The sequence below is a fragment of the Sander lucioperca genome, chromosome 4, assembly GCF_008315115.2.
Source record: "Sander lucioperca isolate FBNREF2018 chromosome 4, SLUC_FBN_1.2, whole genome shotgun sequence".
NCBI classification, from domain to species: Eukaryota; Metazoa; Chordata; class Actinopteri; order Perciformes; family Percidae; genus Sander; species Sander lucioperca.
Genome location: NC_050176.1, coordinates 17,920,123 through 17,937,681, shown reverse-complemented (window position 1 = coordinate 17,937,681; position 17,559 = coordinate 17,920,123). Strand labels below are relative to the sequence as shown.

Below are 17,559 nucleotides of genomic sequence, written 5' to 3'. Positions count from 1 at the left end.
GCGCGCTCACGAGCTCCACACGGGACGTGACAGAGGCTGGTAGCAGAGTAATCATGGCAAGCGAGAAGCAGCCAAAGCTAACTTTTGCTTTTAGGTATTTTAAGCTTCGTGGCTTTTTGCTGGACGGCGCTCTGAGCCAGGCAGACACAAAGTTGACAACCTCACAGATGGATGCGATGGAGATGGCCTCATACATACACGCAGCGGACCGCTGTGGACTTGTGTCGGTTGCACGGACACGCGAGGATTTCCAGAAAAGAGGCTGCATGTGTCTACGACAATGCACGGACCATCGTGGCTGCGCGACCGGTACAAGTCGATACAGACATTACATAGTATACACTAACACCGTGTAACCAGGGGCGTCGGACTGGAGGTAAAACCGATACTGATTACCAGGGCCCAAGGAGAGAGAGGGCCCTTGAAAAGTCTGGAATATATTTTATTTCACCTGAATATTTTCATTTCCTAATTACATTTCATAATGCATGTCAGATGAAATGTAAAGTGTATTGGCTGAATAACTTGGTTGATTGACTGACTACATTTTGTATACAAAAAAGACTATCTAAGGTTTCACCCACCCCTTGCTAATGCGCCAAATGGTTTAGTCCACCTGCACGCATTTTGTTTAGTTCAGTTGAGCATCTGGTGGAGACGTGGAGCGCTAGGTGGAGCGCAAACTTCTAGTATAGAAATGTCTTTCTCAAAGAAAGCCAAATCAGGCTGCCAGAAAAGAAAGGAAAGACAGGATAAGGAGAGAAAACTAAATGAGGGAAAGCAATTGCTGACTGACTTCTTTTCAAAGAAAGGTGAGCACAAACTAGAAAACGAAATGGTGCTAAACTACTTGAATATCTCCGCGACCGTTAGTGCTAAAAACGGACTGAGACAACCCATATGAAGAGCAGAACATACACTTTCAAATGATAATTTGGTTATACGTGTAATCTGAGGTAAAGGCTAAATAAATAAACTACACTAACAATGCTGTTTGCATACAACGCATTTACTGGGGAATAAACTTCAGTATAAGCTATACATTTGAGGAAGCCATAGCATGTAAGCAATAGCATTTGTTTCGTTTTGCCTTTTTTCTTCAGATAAAAATGACTAGTGAGACGTTTTGTTTGTCTTTTATTATGAATGTAGCTTTTTCTTAATGTACAAAACTAAAATGGCATGTTTTAAGATTTCATTTATGCCTTGAAGTAATAAAGCATAATACAAATAATGTTCTCAAGTAAAAATCATTTAAGTAAAGTGACTGTAGACCAGAGTAGCTTACATTAAGAAAGTCTGAAATGATGACTTAAGCACATATGGCATTAATATTAGGCTACCTTCAGTGGCATTTACTGGAGGGAGAACTCCAATGTCATGTATAAGCTATCTGTTCATTTTGTCTTTTTCATTCTGCAAATATAATATGAATGAGTCTTTTGTTGTTTGGTTATCTTTTATTATGCAGTAAGCAGTTTGTTCATGTAGGGATTAGAAAACTAAAATTATTTAAACTATAATTATCAGGCTACTCTAAGCAGTACAGTTAATAGTTATTACCCTATAAACATCTAGGCCTACAGATTCATGTGTACAGAGGCCTGATTATTATTATTATTATTATTATTATTATAAAAAAATCAGGACTGTCTATGCATAGGGCCCAGGATCTTTTGCTACGCCCCTGTGTCTAACGCCGATGACCTGCTGATGTGCATTCAACCCACGCTGGACTCGTTCATAATGAATCAGCCGTCACTCTGTGAGTAGAGAATCCAGCCTGCAGTGGAGTTCAGACACTTCACTGATAAACCAGAGATTGGCTATATGGTCAAAGATAGTTTTTGTATAATTAACTTCAGTCTCTGCCAGAGACGCCTGCTTTTAAAAGTAACGTAAAAGTAACAAGTAAAACGTTACTTTCCATAGGGGGTAACTAAGTAAAGTAACGGATTACTTTTTTAGGAAGTAACGAGCAAACACTACTTTTTAAAAGTAACTTCCCCAACACTGCTGAAGTTACACCAAAATGACACAGAAATTAGCCGTTGTTATTTAAAAGCGGCTCCAGAGATTCCTACAAAACATTCAATCATACATAAGGCACACCAACCTGTTGCATTCCTGTATCTAATCTAGTCATGCTGTCCTAGTCAACACATTCCAGTCTGACACAAGCAAATCTTCAGAGATGGAGATACTCGATGGTTTTCTAGAACTTCTCTTTTGTCAAAAGGTCACAGTACCCCCTTGTTGCACAGATGATTATCAGTGACTCATTGAGTTTTCACATAGCCTATATTACATTAATCCACAACATTTCACAGGTTTCGTACATTTTCATTACAGTTGTCCCACATATGTTGATGTGCACCATCTCCAGGCAAGTAAAGTAATAGCTGCTGCAATTGACCATTTCATAATCCCTGCTTCCCTTAGTTACTGTTGCTATGCCTGGCAACAGTAAATCCAGCTCTATTATTCAGTGATGAGTAAAATCAGACTATTATATCATTGTGACATAGGCTAACCCTGTTTAGATGCTTACCATAGAAAATATTATGTTGTTCCTATTCACAGTGTTTCACATTTACAAGGCTTTGAGGATGAGAACCAACTAATGTATATGAAAAATGTATCCCTATCTTGTAGTTTGGCAGGGGTTGTTGGAGTGTAAACGTTCACAAATCAAATTAAAAGTTAACTCAACCTGGACCCTATTTTCCTATATTTTTGTGTCTAAGTGACTGATAGAAACAACAATTCTTCAAAATTGGTCCAGTATTAAGCGTGAAAGCTGTAACCGGCAGCCACAGACCAGGCTGCAATGTAAGGTATCCATGGGGCAAATGTGCATCGTCAATTTGGTCCACTAAAAGTGCTTTATTTTGCCACTGAAAGGCGTAGATTATATTATATCCATTATGAAAAGGATCCCTTCAGAGATAGGCCTTTTTAAAACCTCTTTAAGACCTTTTTGTTTAACCACAAACAGCTCTGAGGTTGCTAGCGCTAAACCCACCAGACTCCATTACAAAAACAATACTTTTAGCGTGTATAGAGCCAACATATTTTCACATGTAAATCGGTAAACTATGTGTTTATTTCAACCAAAACTAGAGTTGTGATGGTTGGAAAAGTGGAAAGACGACCCAAAACGGCTTTTCATTGTTTTATTTTGCTTCTGCCGACTTTGAATGAAGTGTATTTTACGATGCTAAAATTACTGTTTATTTACATGGAGTATGCTGGCTTTAGCAAACTCAATTTATTGGATGATTTAATGTTTAAATAAAGTATCTTACTCTTTAACAGAAAGGTCGACCTCCTTAGAAATCCTTTCCATAATGTTGTCAGACACTTACAATATTAATCTGAGCCTGTCAGTGGCAAAACAAGCACTTTTGTGAACGTAAATACATGCTGCACTATTGCCCTATTAACTTAGATTGTAGCTTGTTTCGCCGCTACTGACTGCAGCGATCTCGCTTAATACTGGACCAATGTCAGAGATTGTTGTCCCCATCAGTCACTTAGACACAAAAACAGGGTCATAGGGTCCAGGTTGAAAAAAACGGTAGTTACCCTTTAAGGAGGAGGACAGAGCCTCTAACGTTAGTCTAAACTCTCATATACTGGCACACAGTGGATGTGTAACCTGTATCCCACAAACCAATGTAGTAGATAAATAGATGCTCATTGGCTTTGGTAGCAATGCTATGGTAGTTGGGTAATAAGCTAGTTATCCGGACATGCTAACACTTGCTGTTTAGAGCAGACTTACATAGTTTAATCCATTCCTTACACTTTTGTCCTTGTGTTTTTGCATTTTACAGGCACTGTACCCAGTTCCAGTTGCTAAGATATGATTTGAAAATTGCTCTGCGGGGGAGGGGTTTAGTGAACTGCGCAACAAGGGGGATATGGGTTGCATAAAGCCTAATACTAGACAGGTTAGTCATTTCCACCTTCAATTTTACAAAATTAAACAAAGCCAGTACTCCCTCAGATACTGCGGTATATAGATATGGAACGTCAAACTACACGTTATCAAAAGCTCGTTATACATTTTTGAAAGGAAATCGTTATCACATTTAATATATGATGTCTAATTACTTATTGACGTGTAGCTAAATATATAAATATAAATACATATTTTTACTCTTCTTTTTCCCTGGATTGTTTTACATTCTTTTTTTTTTTGTTTTGAATCGGATTGTTGTCTGATAGGTCCTTAAAAAAAAAGCCTGTGGCTTCTTGACCTCTCCTGACACATTTCTTATTTTTTAATTATCTGGATTTTTAGCGTGAAAAAAAAGAAAAAATGTGCGACAGAAAAGTGTGCCACAGAAAGATTAGAATTGCACTGCAATGCTTGTCTAAATGCCTCCTCCTCTACACACACACACACACACACACACACACACACAAACACAAACACAAACACACACACACACACACACACTTTGCAATTCGTCCAGGGAAGGAAAAGTGACAGGGATGACAAGATCTTATCTCATTAACCTAGTGACCCTCTTTCTTATTTAGCTCCACTTGGCTCAACTCCCAAGACTGATGCTTTTGTCCTTTCTGTTGCATCTAGGTACTGCACCGCTGACCAACCAGCACTCTCCTCCTCCCCCTCCCCCTCCCCATCTTATTCCCCTGTCAAATCATTTAGCCTGGGAATTACAGTTTAGCTGGAATTACAAATTATGTGCTATGATTCACACAGTGATGCCCTCAACTCTCAATCACACTGATATGCATGGACAGGCATGCATAAGCACACACACACACACACACACACACACACACACACAAAGTCATTGCAGTAATAACATGCTTCATTTTCAATCTGCCTCTGGCCCTCTTCAGCCTGCTTACACCTACATACAGCTTTCATATACAGTTACAGAAAATCAGTTTTGACGACAAAGTAAATCTGTGAGTTCAGTTTTAAAAATGGACGTTCTGTTGTTTTCTTTAAAACATTTGTGAATACATTTTTTATTTCAGCTTCATGTTGAGGGAGGGAAAGGAGGAGGCAATACAAATCTTAATTAACTAAAATTAAAAAGTAACAAAAACAATTGTCAAAGTACAATACTACTCGTGATCTCAGAGCTATCACAAACTCTACACTTTGAAAGTTGTTAAAACCACATCAGTGGGTCGCTCAAATGCACTCCTGTCAACACATTTGCTAAGGACACTAATAATTGCGTTGAAATGTGTTGAAATTTCGCTTTAACACTTTATGGTGTGACTGCAACCTTACAGAGTTGAATGCATTTGCCCAGATACTGTTGGCATGTAGTGTTGACAGGCAGAGGAACAGATGCTATAGGTGGAAACTAGAAATGACTTGCTTAATGTATCATTTCAATCAGTTCAGCTTAAAGATGCAATGTTTAAGATTCACTCCTACACGTTATTAACTCTAACTGATGGACTTGCATTTTTTGAATGGCATAGCGCCTTTCTAGTTTTCCGACAACTCAAAGCACTTTACACTAGATTGCCACATTCACCCCATTCACACACACATTACACACTGATGGCAGAGGCTGCTATGCAAGGTGCCAATATGCTCATCAGGATCTAATCTAAACATTCACACACCAATTGCACGGCCTTTGGGAGCAATTTGGATTTCAGTATCTTGCCCAAGGACACTATGACATGCGGACAGCAGAACCTGGGATCGAACTGCCAATTAGTGGATAACCTTCTCTACTTCCTGAGTAGTCTGTATCAACGGGAGTACATTTCCAGGATAAAAACAACAACAAACTTCGAGCTAGCAAGCCAAACGCTGAAAATGGCAAGTTTGGAAGAAAAATTGGATCGTGAAATAAAGCAGGCTTGCTTGTTTTTTTCAGGGAATGATTGTTAAGATTAACAAAGAATATATTCACTGCATTTACTATCTAACTGGGACATTTTGAGACCGATTGGGGGGATTGCTGTGAACGAAGTACACACAGTGATACACTGGTTAGAAAAAAATCAGGTTTAAGCATGTATCCAGCTAATTTTAAGCTAATTTAAATAGCTCCCGTAACTGTTAACTTCATTTAATATTGTATGTTTTGTTTTTTTTGCAGGGGTGCAAATGTTCCACCAAAAGTTCCTTCCCAAGACTATTTTGCAGAGGCACCGTCACTGCGTTCGGAGCTTTGAACCACCCAAGACGATTGCGATTGGTTGGGGGGGGGGCTGTGGTTCAGGTGGTAGTGGTCCCCTACCAATCAGAAGGTTGTTGGTTCGATCCCTGGCCATGCTGTCCCATGTCAAAGTGTCCTTGGGCAAGACACTTAACCCCAAATTGCTCCCCATGCTGTGCCATCGGTGCGTGAATGTGTGTGAATGCTTTTCAGATGAGCAGGTAGCACCTTGTGTGGCAGCCTCAGCCACAGTGTATGAATGTGTGTGAATGGTGAATGGCTCCTGTATAAATTCAGTCCATTTAGTTTAAAGAAATGCAAATAACCCAGTGTTTTTTTTTTTTTTTTTTTTGTGGTGTAGCCAGACCTTTATCCACAGCGCTGTAGAGATAGGTCTGGCAATGTGAGACTACTTCCTCAGCCACGCGCACCTGCGCACACGCGCGCGTGCATGCGCACACTCTCACACACACACACACACACACACACACACACACACACACACACACACACACACACACACACACACAAATATTCATTCAGGCCCAACTGCAGTCTCTATGAACACTTAGAAGAACAAAGCTGTGGGTTTGGCCCTTTATATGTGTGTATGATTGATTGTGCGCATACATTATGTCCATATGTGCATGAGCCATTGCATCTGTCTCTGCAGGCACTGATACAGAGGACATCACTCTTCCATTGTCTCCCGGGTCCTTGTTGGCTGCACACAGATGTGTCAGACCACGCACACATCTTTAAGCCCTTCCGCCCATTTTGTCTTCCTGCTCTGTGCTGAATGCGGCGTCGGTGTGTCAGCTTTAAGTTAAGCCTGAGCCGGAGATAGGGGAGGTAGGGCTGGTAATTGCATGTCGTGCTCTGCAGCCCCCTCCTATCCCCGCCCTCAATGGCCTCTTATTGTGCAGCACACTGCAGACGGAGAGGAAACACACATGTAGCCATCCCTCTGATTAATGGGCTATCTACGTCCCACCAGTTCACTCTATGTGGCCTGATTACGTCTTTTAATGGGAATCCAAATTAAATTGAGAGAGCTCTTATCTTGTTATTGCACTGCAAATTCTATCAAGCGGTCAAAAATGGTTTGGCAAGGATGTGTGTCTGTGTGTGTGTTGAGTCTGACTCCACCATGACTAAAACTAATTATAGTATTTCTCCAAAGAAATTAAAGCACCGTGTATCACTCCGGACTCTGTTGCTACCCTTTCAATTTGCCCATTGATATACAAAACTGTAAAGTTTCTCAAAGAAATTCAATTTCTGATTACATTCTTATTACTAAACTATATCGTAAGACTGGCCCTTTTTTTCAAAAAGGGGGATAATTTGGTAGTTATCACATTATGCTCTAATCCACTGTTGGAGCTGCAAAGTCACAGATGGTTGAGAGCTGGTTTTAAAAAGAAAGAATTTTGAATTTTTCTTCAGAGGGAAATATTTTCAAGAGGCATTTCAGGCAATTAATTCTCATTATGCAGCCAGTCTTTTAGAAGTTAAGCTGTTTGCTCAAGTGACCAGCTTGACTCGAGTCAACGAGGCAGAGTGGACTCAGTGGAGGGACATTTATGTTTGTGTCAGATCACTTGTTACTAAAGTTGTGTGGCATTTAACATTGAAGGTGACAACAGCTGTTTGAACATTTCCTTGCTAAAGTTGCCAATTAGGAGGTGCTGAAGCTCACTACAGGTGGCTCTCCTGAAGTGGCAGGTACAAAGGCTTGACTGCTGATGCAGACTTTTAATATATGCTGTGAAGGCTGGTCAAAGCAAACACACACACACACACACACACACACACACACACACACACACACACACACACACAGTAGTGAGGAGCAGATGTGGAGTAACAGTGAGAACAAGATGAAGCTCTGAAGGCCTAGCAGCTGTTCAACATCTGACAAACTGCAACAGCTGGTGGCTGGCTTCTATATCTCTATAGAGTCACAGTTTGGGATGTTGGACTTTTAGAGGGATGACTCAAAGACTCAGGGTTGGATTTTATGCCAGAGTTGTTTATTTTTGGAATCAAATGTGGCTCAAAGAAAATGACCATCGTTTTGATTAAATGTATTTGGTCTGTCTAAGATATTGACATGGAAGCATATGGAAAACAAAGAAGAATCGCATTTAGGGTCAAGGGTCAGTTCGCCAAATCAGTGTTGGACTGCTTGAAAAATCACAATGAATGAAAGGATGAGAAAGCAGCCCACTCATAAATATGATCTACATCTCAACAAGTAATGTTCGACTATTATTAGCCCTAACAGAAATTTAAAAACAAAAACAATTTGGTTGCAATAAGGTTGCAATATTTCTACATGAAATGTGATTTTCTTTTTTTGCTGTGAAATTCTGTTTTTGGCACAGGAAGTGTGTCAAAGAAAAGTAACATGCTCTCCTAAAAGCAACACGTACTGTAGGTGTTTTTTGGTTTCTTTTGGAATAAATTGTGTTGACGTGTCGTGTTCTTATTAATATTATTGGTCCAAAAGTTTGTGTTTAAGCACTATTGATACAGAGGAGTATTTACCACCAGCTACACCCATTTTACATCCCTCTATGTATACATTCATCTATCAATTAAACTGCATCTGGATCTCACTCGGATTCCTGGTCATATTCAATTGATCAGGCTCTCATTACAGACTGATACATTAGTTTGGACACCCATACATGTTAGCCTGCTGTTTCTTTACATGCTGCCTTTGATTGGAGTACAGATGTCCAGGCAGGAGATGCTCAGGTTCTCTAGCCTGGCTCCGTCCTCCTACGTACTTACGCTCAATTTTCCTTTCCCTTCAGTACTCTGTCTGGGTTTGCGGTATAGTCTTGGGTTTTCTCCAGCCACATTTTTGGCAGTCCAATCACCGAACAGAGGGAGTGGCTGAGAACGATGATGTTGAGGCCGTGTGCTAGAGTTGTAGTTCCGTAATGGTGGCGGAGAAAGATGCAAGCCAATCCATTCGGTCTGTTGTGGCAACGCTGCCGAATATCCAGAAGTTAAAGCCCGAGCAAGAACAGTCTTTGCTGAGTTTTGTTGATGGCCATGATGTTGTGGCCCTCCTCCCCACGGAGTTCGGGAAAAGTTAGATTTTCCAGCTCGCTCCGTTAGTGGTGAAGGAGTTGGCTAAGGCGAATGCTAGCGATGCTAATGCTAAATATAAGCCTTGACGGTCTCCCCTCTTGTTGCACATGCGCATGACATACGTCACGACCAAACGTTAGCGATTGGTTATGGTAGATCCAGAGTGGCTTTGGGCAGATCCAATAGTTTTAAACTTCAACAGAGTACCCGCCTTCAAGGAAGTTAACACTTGTCAGTGGAGAGTGGCCAGACTCTCTGTACAAATGAAATGTACAAGGTTCTCGAGTGCTAGAAGGATAATTCAGGTTGGAGGTCTGCTTTATGCCAATTGTGAGCTGTAGCATGGCTTTGCACAGACTCAAGCATTTCCTTTCAGTGTGTGTGTTTGCAGAAGCTCTCCATGCATAACAGGATTGGCTTTGCTGGCAGAGTTTTTTAAGCAACCAGTCTTTTCATTTCCTGCGATGAGAGAAATGTTTGGCAGTTTTAAATGTGCATGTTGTGTTCACTCAGTTGTCAGTGCAGGAGAGCAGCTTGTAGGTGAACCTCATTACAGAATTCACACATAAGTGCATTTTTAAAATACTGCGTTCCAAGTTTTTAGAAATTTTCCATCATCTAGATGTTAGCATTGTTACTTGTTGCTAATGGCAGACTTGGGTTTTTCTGATCAAATAGTGGCATGGAAGTTTAGTTCTTTAAGAAAATCAAGTGTTGGTAAAACGAAGTCCAACTCTGTTACTTCTACATAACAGACCCACTGAAGACACATTAAGCTGAATGACAATGTTGGTTTGTCCGCACGTCCACCGCTCTGGTCCATACTGAGATATCTGAACAGTGTGCATTTGACTTCTGAGGAAACTTACTACAGACAGCTAGATATTAAGATAAGTACTTACTTTGTTTGGGTTCTGCTGCTTTTTCTGCTTTTTCTACTTCTGCTGTGTGTGTTTGCTGGATTTGCTGTGTTTTTTGGCAAGAATTTAGTCGTTTACTTAAAGTGACTGAAACTGCTGAGTTTGACTGATTAGCTGGGTGGGGCCTCCTCACCTGCAGCCAAAACCAATCACCTCCTTGTATTTAATATTGGCATTTGCGTGAAGCGGCAGCCTCATCGGAAGAAGACTCGGAGGACAAAGACAAAGGAGTCTACGCAGGAGTCTTCGTGGGAGGCTAAGTGGGAAGTTAAGTGGGCTTGATATCTTCTTGATCTCTAATACCTTACATACACTGCTTGGTGTCTTCATCTGGAAATGTGCTGCTTCTCCATTCCTGTCTATCCTCTCGGAGATACTACAAACCTTGCATAAGTTCGCAACATTTCTGCAATCCGACCTCTCTTACCTATCCCACCCGCTCCACACACACTCAACACCTTGTCGCAGGTGGCCTGTGGAACTGCCAGTCTGCCACTCACAGTTTTCGCAGTTCATCTCTGGCTTTGCCAGCCTGCAATCCCTTGACTTCCTTGCTCTCACTGAGATCTGGGTTACACCGATCAACACATCCACCCCTGCTGCTCTCTCTTCTGCCTACTCTTGTTATGGGTCAGTTCTGTTCTCCCCTGTCCCTGCCTGCTTTCCTCCTCCCTTTTCCCCTGTGTGTGTTGTCTGTGTTTGTCTTCACCTGCTGTGGCCAGAAGCAGCCTCAAGAGGATCTAGGTCAAGGGGCGTGGCCACTCTCTCCTGCTCTGTTCCCGCTCAGCTGCAGCACATTCCACTAATCAACCAGCAGTTATCAACCCGGACTGTTCACCTCTTCAGCGCCAGTTCGTTACAACCACACCAGTGGTAACTTAGCTCTGCAAAATTGAACTAGAGATCCCGCTCCTAGTTTCCCTGCATTCTAGTTCTTTGTTGTTTTCTTCATTGTGCTCAGTTAACGTTTATTTCCTCTGTTCAGATCCTGTTCTGAACCTGCTACCTACCTGCCGCTCCCCTGCTGTGACCTGCGCGCCTGCTGCCTGCTCACCTCGCCACTCAGCTCTCATCACGGCTTGCCTTGCCTCTTCGCTGCTCGCTTCGTCACTCGGCTCTCATCGCCTTCCCAACTTATCGCCTGGGTGAGTCAAGACGGGACTCTCACCGCCACTCTCCGTCGAGTCTCAGTCTGCCTGGCCACACTCCTGTCCGCCAACCTCCAGCTCCAGTCCCTATCTGAAGCGACTCAACCCTGAACTATTCCTCTCTGCTTTATTCCAGTTGTTAATAAACACTTTAACTGCTCCTCTGTGTCCATGTGCTTGTCTCTGAGTCTGGGTCAAAAACTAGAGCCTAACAACTCTTTCACCCACACACCCAGACCTACTGGTAGAGGCGGGGGTACAGGCCTACTGATTAACCCCAAGTGGAGATTTTCTCTCTACCCACTGCCACAGTTCACTCTCTTTTGAACTTCATGCTGTTACCATAACGCATCCGGTACAACTACTCATTGTTATCTACCGCCCACCAGGTCATCTGGGAGAGTTTTTGGAGGAGCTGGATGTCCCTCTTTCAAACATCCCTGAAACTGGCTCTCCACTGATGCTTCTGGGTGACTTCAACATCCAGACAGAGAAGTCAGCTGCCTTTCTACACCTTCTCTCTTCTTTTGCCCTCTCACTCTCCTTCACCACCCACTCACAAAGCTGGCAACCACCTAGATCTCATATTCACCAGAAACTGCTCTACAACCAACCTCACTGTTACTCCACTCCATACCTCAGACCATTTCTTCATCTCTTACTCTCTCCCACTCTCCCAAGCTCACAACCATATCTCAAGAGACACTATACCTGTCCGCTGTAACATTTGTTCACTCTCGCCTTCTCTGGCGTCATGTATTTTATCAACCCTCACACCATCTGACTCTTTCTTACTCATGCCTCCCAATGCTGCCACAGACACTTTCCTCTCTACTCTATCCTCCTCTCTTGACTCTCTCTGCCCTCTTACTTCACGGCAGGCTCGCAAGTCCTCCCCAGCTCCGTGGTTATCTGACTCAGTGTGTGCTGAAAGATCACCTATATGGGCAGCGGAAAGGAAATGGTGGAAATCTAAACACCCAGATGATCTGCTTACCTATCAGTCTCTTCTTTCCTCCTTCGCTGCCTCTATTTCAGCAGCAAAAAGCTCTTTTTATTAAACCAAAATTTAATCTTCTTTCTCCAACCCCAAAAAACTTTTCCATCTTCTCTAACCTCCTAGATTCCCCCAGTCCATCTCCTTCCTCGTCCCTCCTACCAACTCACTTTGTCAACTACTTTGTAAAAAAGATAGATGACATACGCTCTTCATTCTCAACCACACTTCCTGAAATCACCTTACCATCCATCACATCCAGTACTCTTTCCTCTTTCACCCCTCTATCTCCAAGTCAAATTCTTACTTTGATTACCTGCCCAACCACCTGCCCCCTTGATCCTATCCCTTCTCACCTTCTCCAGTCTATTGCTCCTGACCTTCTTCCTTTCCTCACTCATATCATTAACATCTCCTTGTCAACTGGCTGTTTCCCCGACGCCCTCAAAGAGGCAAGAGTGACCACTACTCAAAAAAACAACACTCGACTCGTCTGAAGTAAATAACTACAGACCCGTCTCCCTTCTTCCATTTCTATCCAAAACTCTTGAGCGTGCCATTTATAATCAACTCTCTACCTATCTCCACCAGAACAACCGTCTTGATCCCCACCAGTCTGGCTTCAAGGCTGGCCACTCAACAGAAACTGCCCTCCTTGCTGTCGTCATCCTTCTGGACCTTTCTGCTGCATTTGACACAGTGAACCACCTGATCCTCATTTTGACACTCCAGGATCTGGGTGTCTCAGGCTCTGCGCTCTCTTTGCTCAAATCTTACCTGGCAGACCGAACCTACCAGGTAACTTGGAGAGGATCTACCTCAGAACCTTGCCCACTCAAAACTGGGGTTCCTCAGGGATCAGTCCTGGGTCCCCTCCTCTTCTCTCAGTACACCAACTCTCTCGGGTCTGTCATTCAATCGCACGGCTTTTCTTATCACAGCTACGCAGATGACACACAACTAATTCTCTCCTTTCCGGAGTCTGAAACTCAAGTAGCAGCACGTATCTCGGCCCGTCTGACTGATAGCTCTTCTTGGATGTCCACACACCATCTGAAACTCAACCTTGACAAGACTGAGCTCCTTTTCCTTCCAGCGAAAGTCTCTCCTACCCAGGACCTGACTATAACAATTGACAACTCTGTGGTAGTCCCCACCCAGACTGCTAGAAACCTGGGTGTGACGCTTGACGACCAACCTTCACTGCCAACATCGCTGCAACTACCCGATTGTGTAGATACATGCTGCATAACATCAGAAGGATACGTCCCCTTCTAACGCAGAAGGCGGCTCAGGTTCTGGTTCAGGCTCTAGTCATCTCACGTCTAAACTACTGCAACTCCCTGCTGATTGGCCTGCCTGCATGTGCCGTCCGGCCCCTGCAGCTCATTCAGAACGCAGCAGTTCGACTTGTCTTCAACCTCCCCAAGTTCTCTCACACTACACCGCTCCTCCGCTCTCTTCACTGGTTACCAATTGCTGCCCGCATCCGCTTCAAGACACTAGTACTTGCATACAGGGCCACGAACGGATCAGCCCCTGCATACATCCAGGACATGGTCAAACCCTATACCACAGCCCGCCCACTCCGCTCTGCTAACTCTAACTAACTCTCGGCCAACCTGCTTGCTGCCCCCTCACAGCGAGGAAGAACTAATCACTCAACGAAATCCCGACTGTTTGCTGTCCTGGCTCCTAAATGGTGGAATGAGCTCCCTATTGACATCAGGATGGCCGGAAACTTGTTCCGCCGAAGGCTAAAAACACATCTCTTCTGACTACACCTCGGATAATGTCTCCTTTTGATGAGTCACTTTCATATGACTCTTTGTAGCATTACCTGTAAGCTAATGTACTTGCACTTACTACTTGTTGTCTGGAGTTTGCACCTTCAAGGTTGAACACACTTAATTGTAAGTTGGTTTGGATAAAAGCATCAGCTAAATTACATGTAATGTAATGTAATTTAATAACTATTGGATGGATTGCCCGGGAATCTATACAGACACTCATGGTCCCCAGACGATGAATCCAATCCTGACGTTTCATCTACCACATTGAGACATGTCCAATACTTTTAATTTTGACCAAAATACCAGCCTAGTGCAATTGATATTTAGTTACCAACTTAACTAAGATGGTTAACACTGTTAACCATTGTAACATTGACTGTTAAACATCAACGTGCTAGTATGTCATTGTTAGCCTGCTAATATGGGCATTAGTATAAACCACTACAGTTCCTAATTTAAGCCTCATAGCTGCTAGCATGATTGTAGACTCTAAAGTCTGATTTATGTTTCTGTGTTAAATCGACGCTGTGGCTATGTATGCGTAGGTACATGGAGATAACGACCCTATGCCGTAGCCTGACGTGCACCTCTCAAAAAATATGACTACACGTCGCAGTGACGCATGCCGCTCGACCATGGCTTGGTAGCGTTGCATTTCCCACTACTCATTTCCTGGTTCTCCTTCCCCATAAACAACATGAAATCAAGGAGAGGGTTAACTTTTTCTGCTAAAGATTCCCCACCGTGGTTAGAAAGCACAGGGGAGACACTTTGTTTCTTCCACCATGCCTCTCTAGAGTCCTCGCTCCGAAGCTAATCCTCGTCCTTGCTCTACCACACAATCACGCACACACCAACGCACAAGTATAAACTTTCAGGCCTCTTACGTAAGCTACGGCGAAGGCTCTGCGTGGAGCCTCCACAGAACCATAAATCAGCCTTTAGTCTGTTCCAAGACAAACAGAGGAAGCCATCTTTGTTACAGGAAGTACCAGTGTTATGTGGTCTAAATTGGAATTCCACCTCTGATGATACTGTTGGATGAGTTCAAATGAAGCATGTGAAAGCTGATTATTTACAGAGGATAGGTTTTTTTATGACACTGCCAGAATTTCAGCTACCAGATGCTGCACATTGTGTAATATTGCATTACCATACTGTAACAGAGGCCCCAAAAATCCCAGATGCACTTTGTGTTAATACATTGTTTTTAGTCATTTGATTAGAGATTGGTTTTATTTTTAACAATTGTTTTACTTTGTTTAAATAAACGTATTATCATTATTTTTTTAACTGAAAATTAGGTTGAAAAGGATCTCAAGGAATTATTTCCTGATCTTGAAGCCATGAGTTGTAAAGAGTTGAACCATTCTTCTTACATGGTGCATTTTCCCAAATGAATGTGTTAAATAAAAATACTATTAATTACCTGACACAACAACACAACCTGGGTGCAGGTAGTATAGAGTTTAGGAGTACTGTTTGCTTTCTGGAGCTTTAGGCAAAACTGCCTTAAACTGCCTTGTGTGGTCCGCTGTGTGCACTGATGAGTACACTTGATGTGTACTTGAAGGCAACACAATGCACAGGGAACCGAGAGACGGGACCACAGGTCCTTTTTGTCTCAGGGCTCCCTACTGTTTTAATCCAGCCATGTTTACAAATGTAAATTAGTTCTTATTCAGACCAAAGACTACATACGTGTGAATGCATCCCTTTAGTTCGCAGATGTGGTTTGTAATCATCTCCATACATGTTCCTTGTTGGTGCCACATGTCTGCTGGAGGATTTATAAGAAAGGCTCCACTGCTTTGTCACCCACAACCAGGAAATGAGCAGAAAATAGTTATAATTCATTTCTATAGGGGTTTATGTGATAGCAAAGCTGTGTCAAATATATTTCACTAATGACATTTCTTCAGTAGTTGGCAGCACGGCACCATAATGGCCCGGGCCGGGTTGAGATCAGAGAGGAAAAATAAGAGATGAAAGGGAGTGAGTGGCATTGAAGGAAGGAGTGGAGGCGCCTAATGTGGATTTGAGTGTAGCTGATGGTGGATGGAGGGATGGGGGAAGGGTTAAATAGGGAAAAATAATAAGAGAAAACAGAATATGCACATGGAAGTACCACAAGAGGGAGAGCCTGTTAGATGATTTTCTTATTGTGTTCTGTTGTGATTTCTCACTGTCTGGTGCAGGTGTAACATACAGTAGGTATATTTACTTTTAACCTAATAATCAAATACACTTTGCGTGTCTGTTCATTCACTGTGTTCTTTTAAAACTCTTAAAGACTATTTTATTGGAGAGCCTATCCAAATTTTGATTTTAAGTCTGATCTTACTTGAGTTTATTTGACTTGATTTTAAGTTGCATAGCTTTTATTTTACTGGATTTTGTTTGTATTTGATTTTTAATCTCCTCTTTTATTTTACCTTTTTGTTTCACAGTTTGCTTTGTTTACTGCCGCTCAAGACAATTTTATTAATACATTTAAGATGTCTCGGTGGGCTTTATGATCTGTACAACATACATAAACCTCTAATCTTAGACAAATTAAGCACTTTGTAATTTAGTTTTAGATAGTAGTAGTGAGCCTACAGCCATGCTAGCAGCTCTGTAAGGCTGTATTTGGAAGTAAATGCTAATGTCAGCATGCTAATATGCTGATGTTTAACAGGTATGTTTTCCATTTTCACAATTTTTGTTTAGCATGTTAGCATGCTAACAGTACAGCTGAGGTTGATGGGAATAACATAAGTTTTGCAGCTTTTTGGGCATAAACCAAAGTATTGGACATATTAAAATGTCAATCTAATGATGGTATGGATGACAAGTCTGTTGCAAGCTGTTACACTTCATCCTGTGAATATCTGTACCAAAATTCATGGCAATCCATCCAATAGCTAATTAGACATTTCACTCAAAACCACAAATGTCATCTTCATGGTTCAAGAGGAAAAATCAGGGGATCACTGAAGTCAGTAGGGTTCAAACTCTGTCTACTAATGTCAGGCAATCTATTCAGTTCATTGGTGAGATATTTCGTTCTGAACCAAAGCAGTAGACAGACCGACCTGCCCATAACCACTAGCATGGATAAAACCAGTTTATAAAACAAGCAGTGGTTTCCTTATTAAATCTCCTACCACATAACAAACATACTGCTTTGGAAACACAAAAGAGAATAAGGGGGCTTTCACACCAAGGTCCGGACCAAGGTTCATGTTTTTGCATTTGATCCGGTAAGTTTTGGTTTCACACTGCAGTTATGCAAGCGCACTAAAGATCTATATGTGACAAAACTACATCCTGCCATCATCACATACATCACATACTCCAGATACTTATACTTTAATTGATTGGTTTGTAGACAGGCCTCCATTATGATTAACTTTGCCTTGTGACTTTTCTGTTTGG

General features: G+C 42.2%; 1 long non-coding RNA gene across 2 annotated transcripts in view; it reads right to left on the bottom strand.

Moving 5' to 3' along the window:
- The window catches only part of LOC116043063, a 21,820-nt gene extending 4,261 nt beyond the window's left edge, over nt 1–17,559 (bottom strand). Inside the window, exons 1-2 of one of the 2 annotated variants that reach the window (XR_004897199.1) lie at nt 17,548–17,559; nt 11,864–11,873 (exon numbers count right to left, since the gene is read on the bottom strand). This is a non-coding gene — a long non-coding RNA (uncharacterized LOC116043063). The remainder of the gene's footprint in view (nt 1–11,863; nt 11,874–17,547) is intronic. The other variant, XR_004103366.2, reaches the window with a different exon arrangement.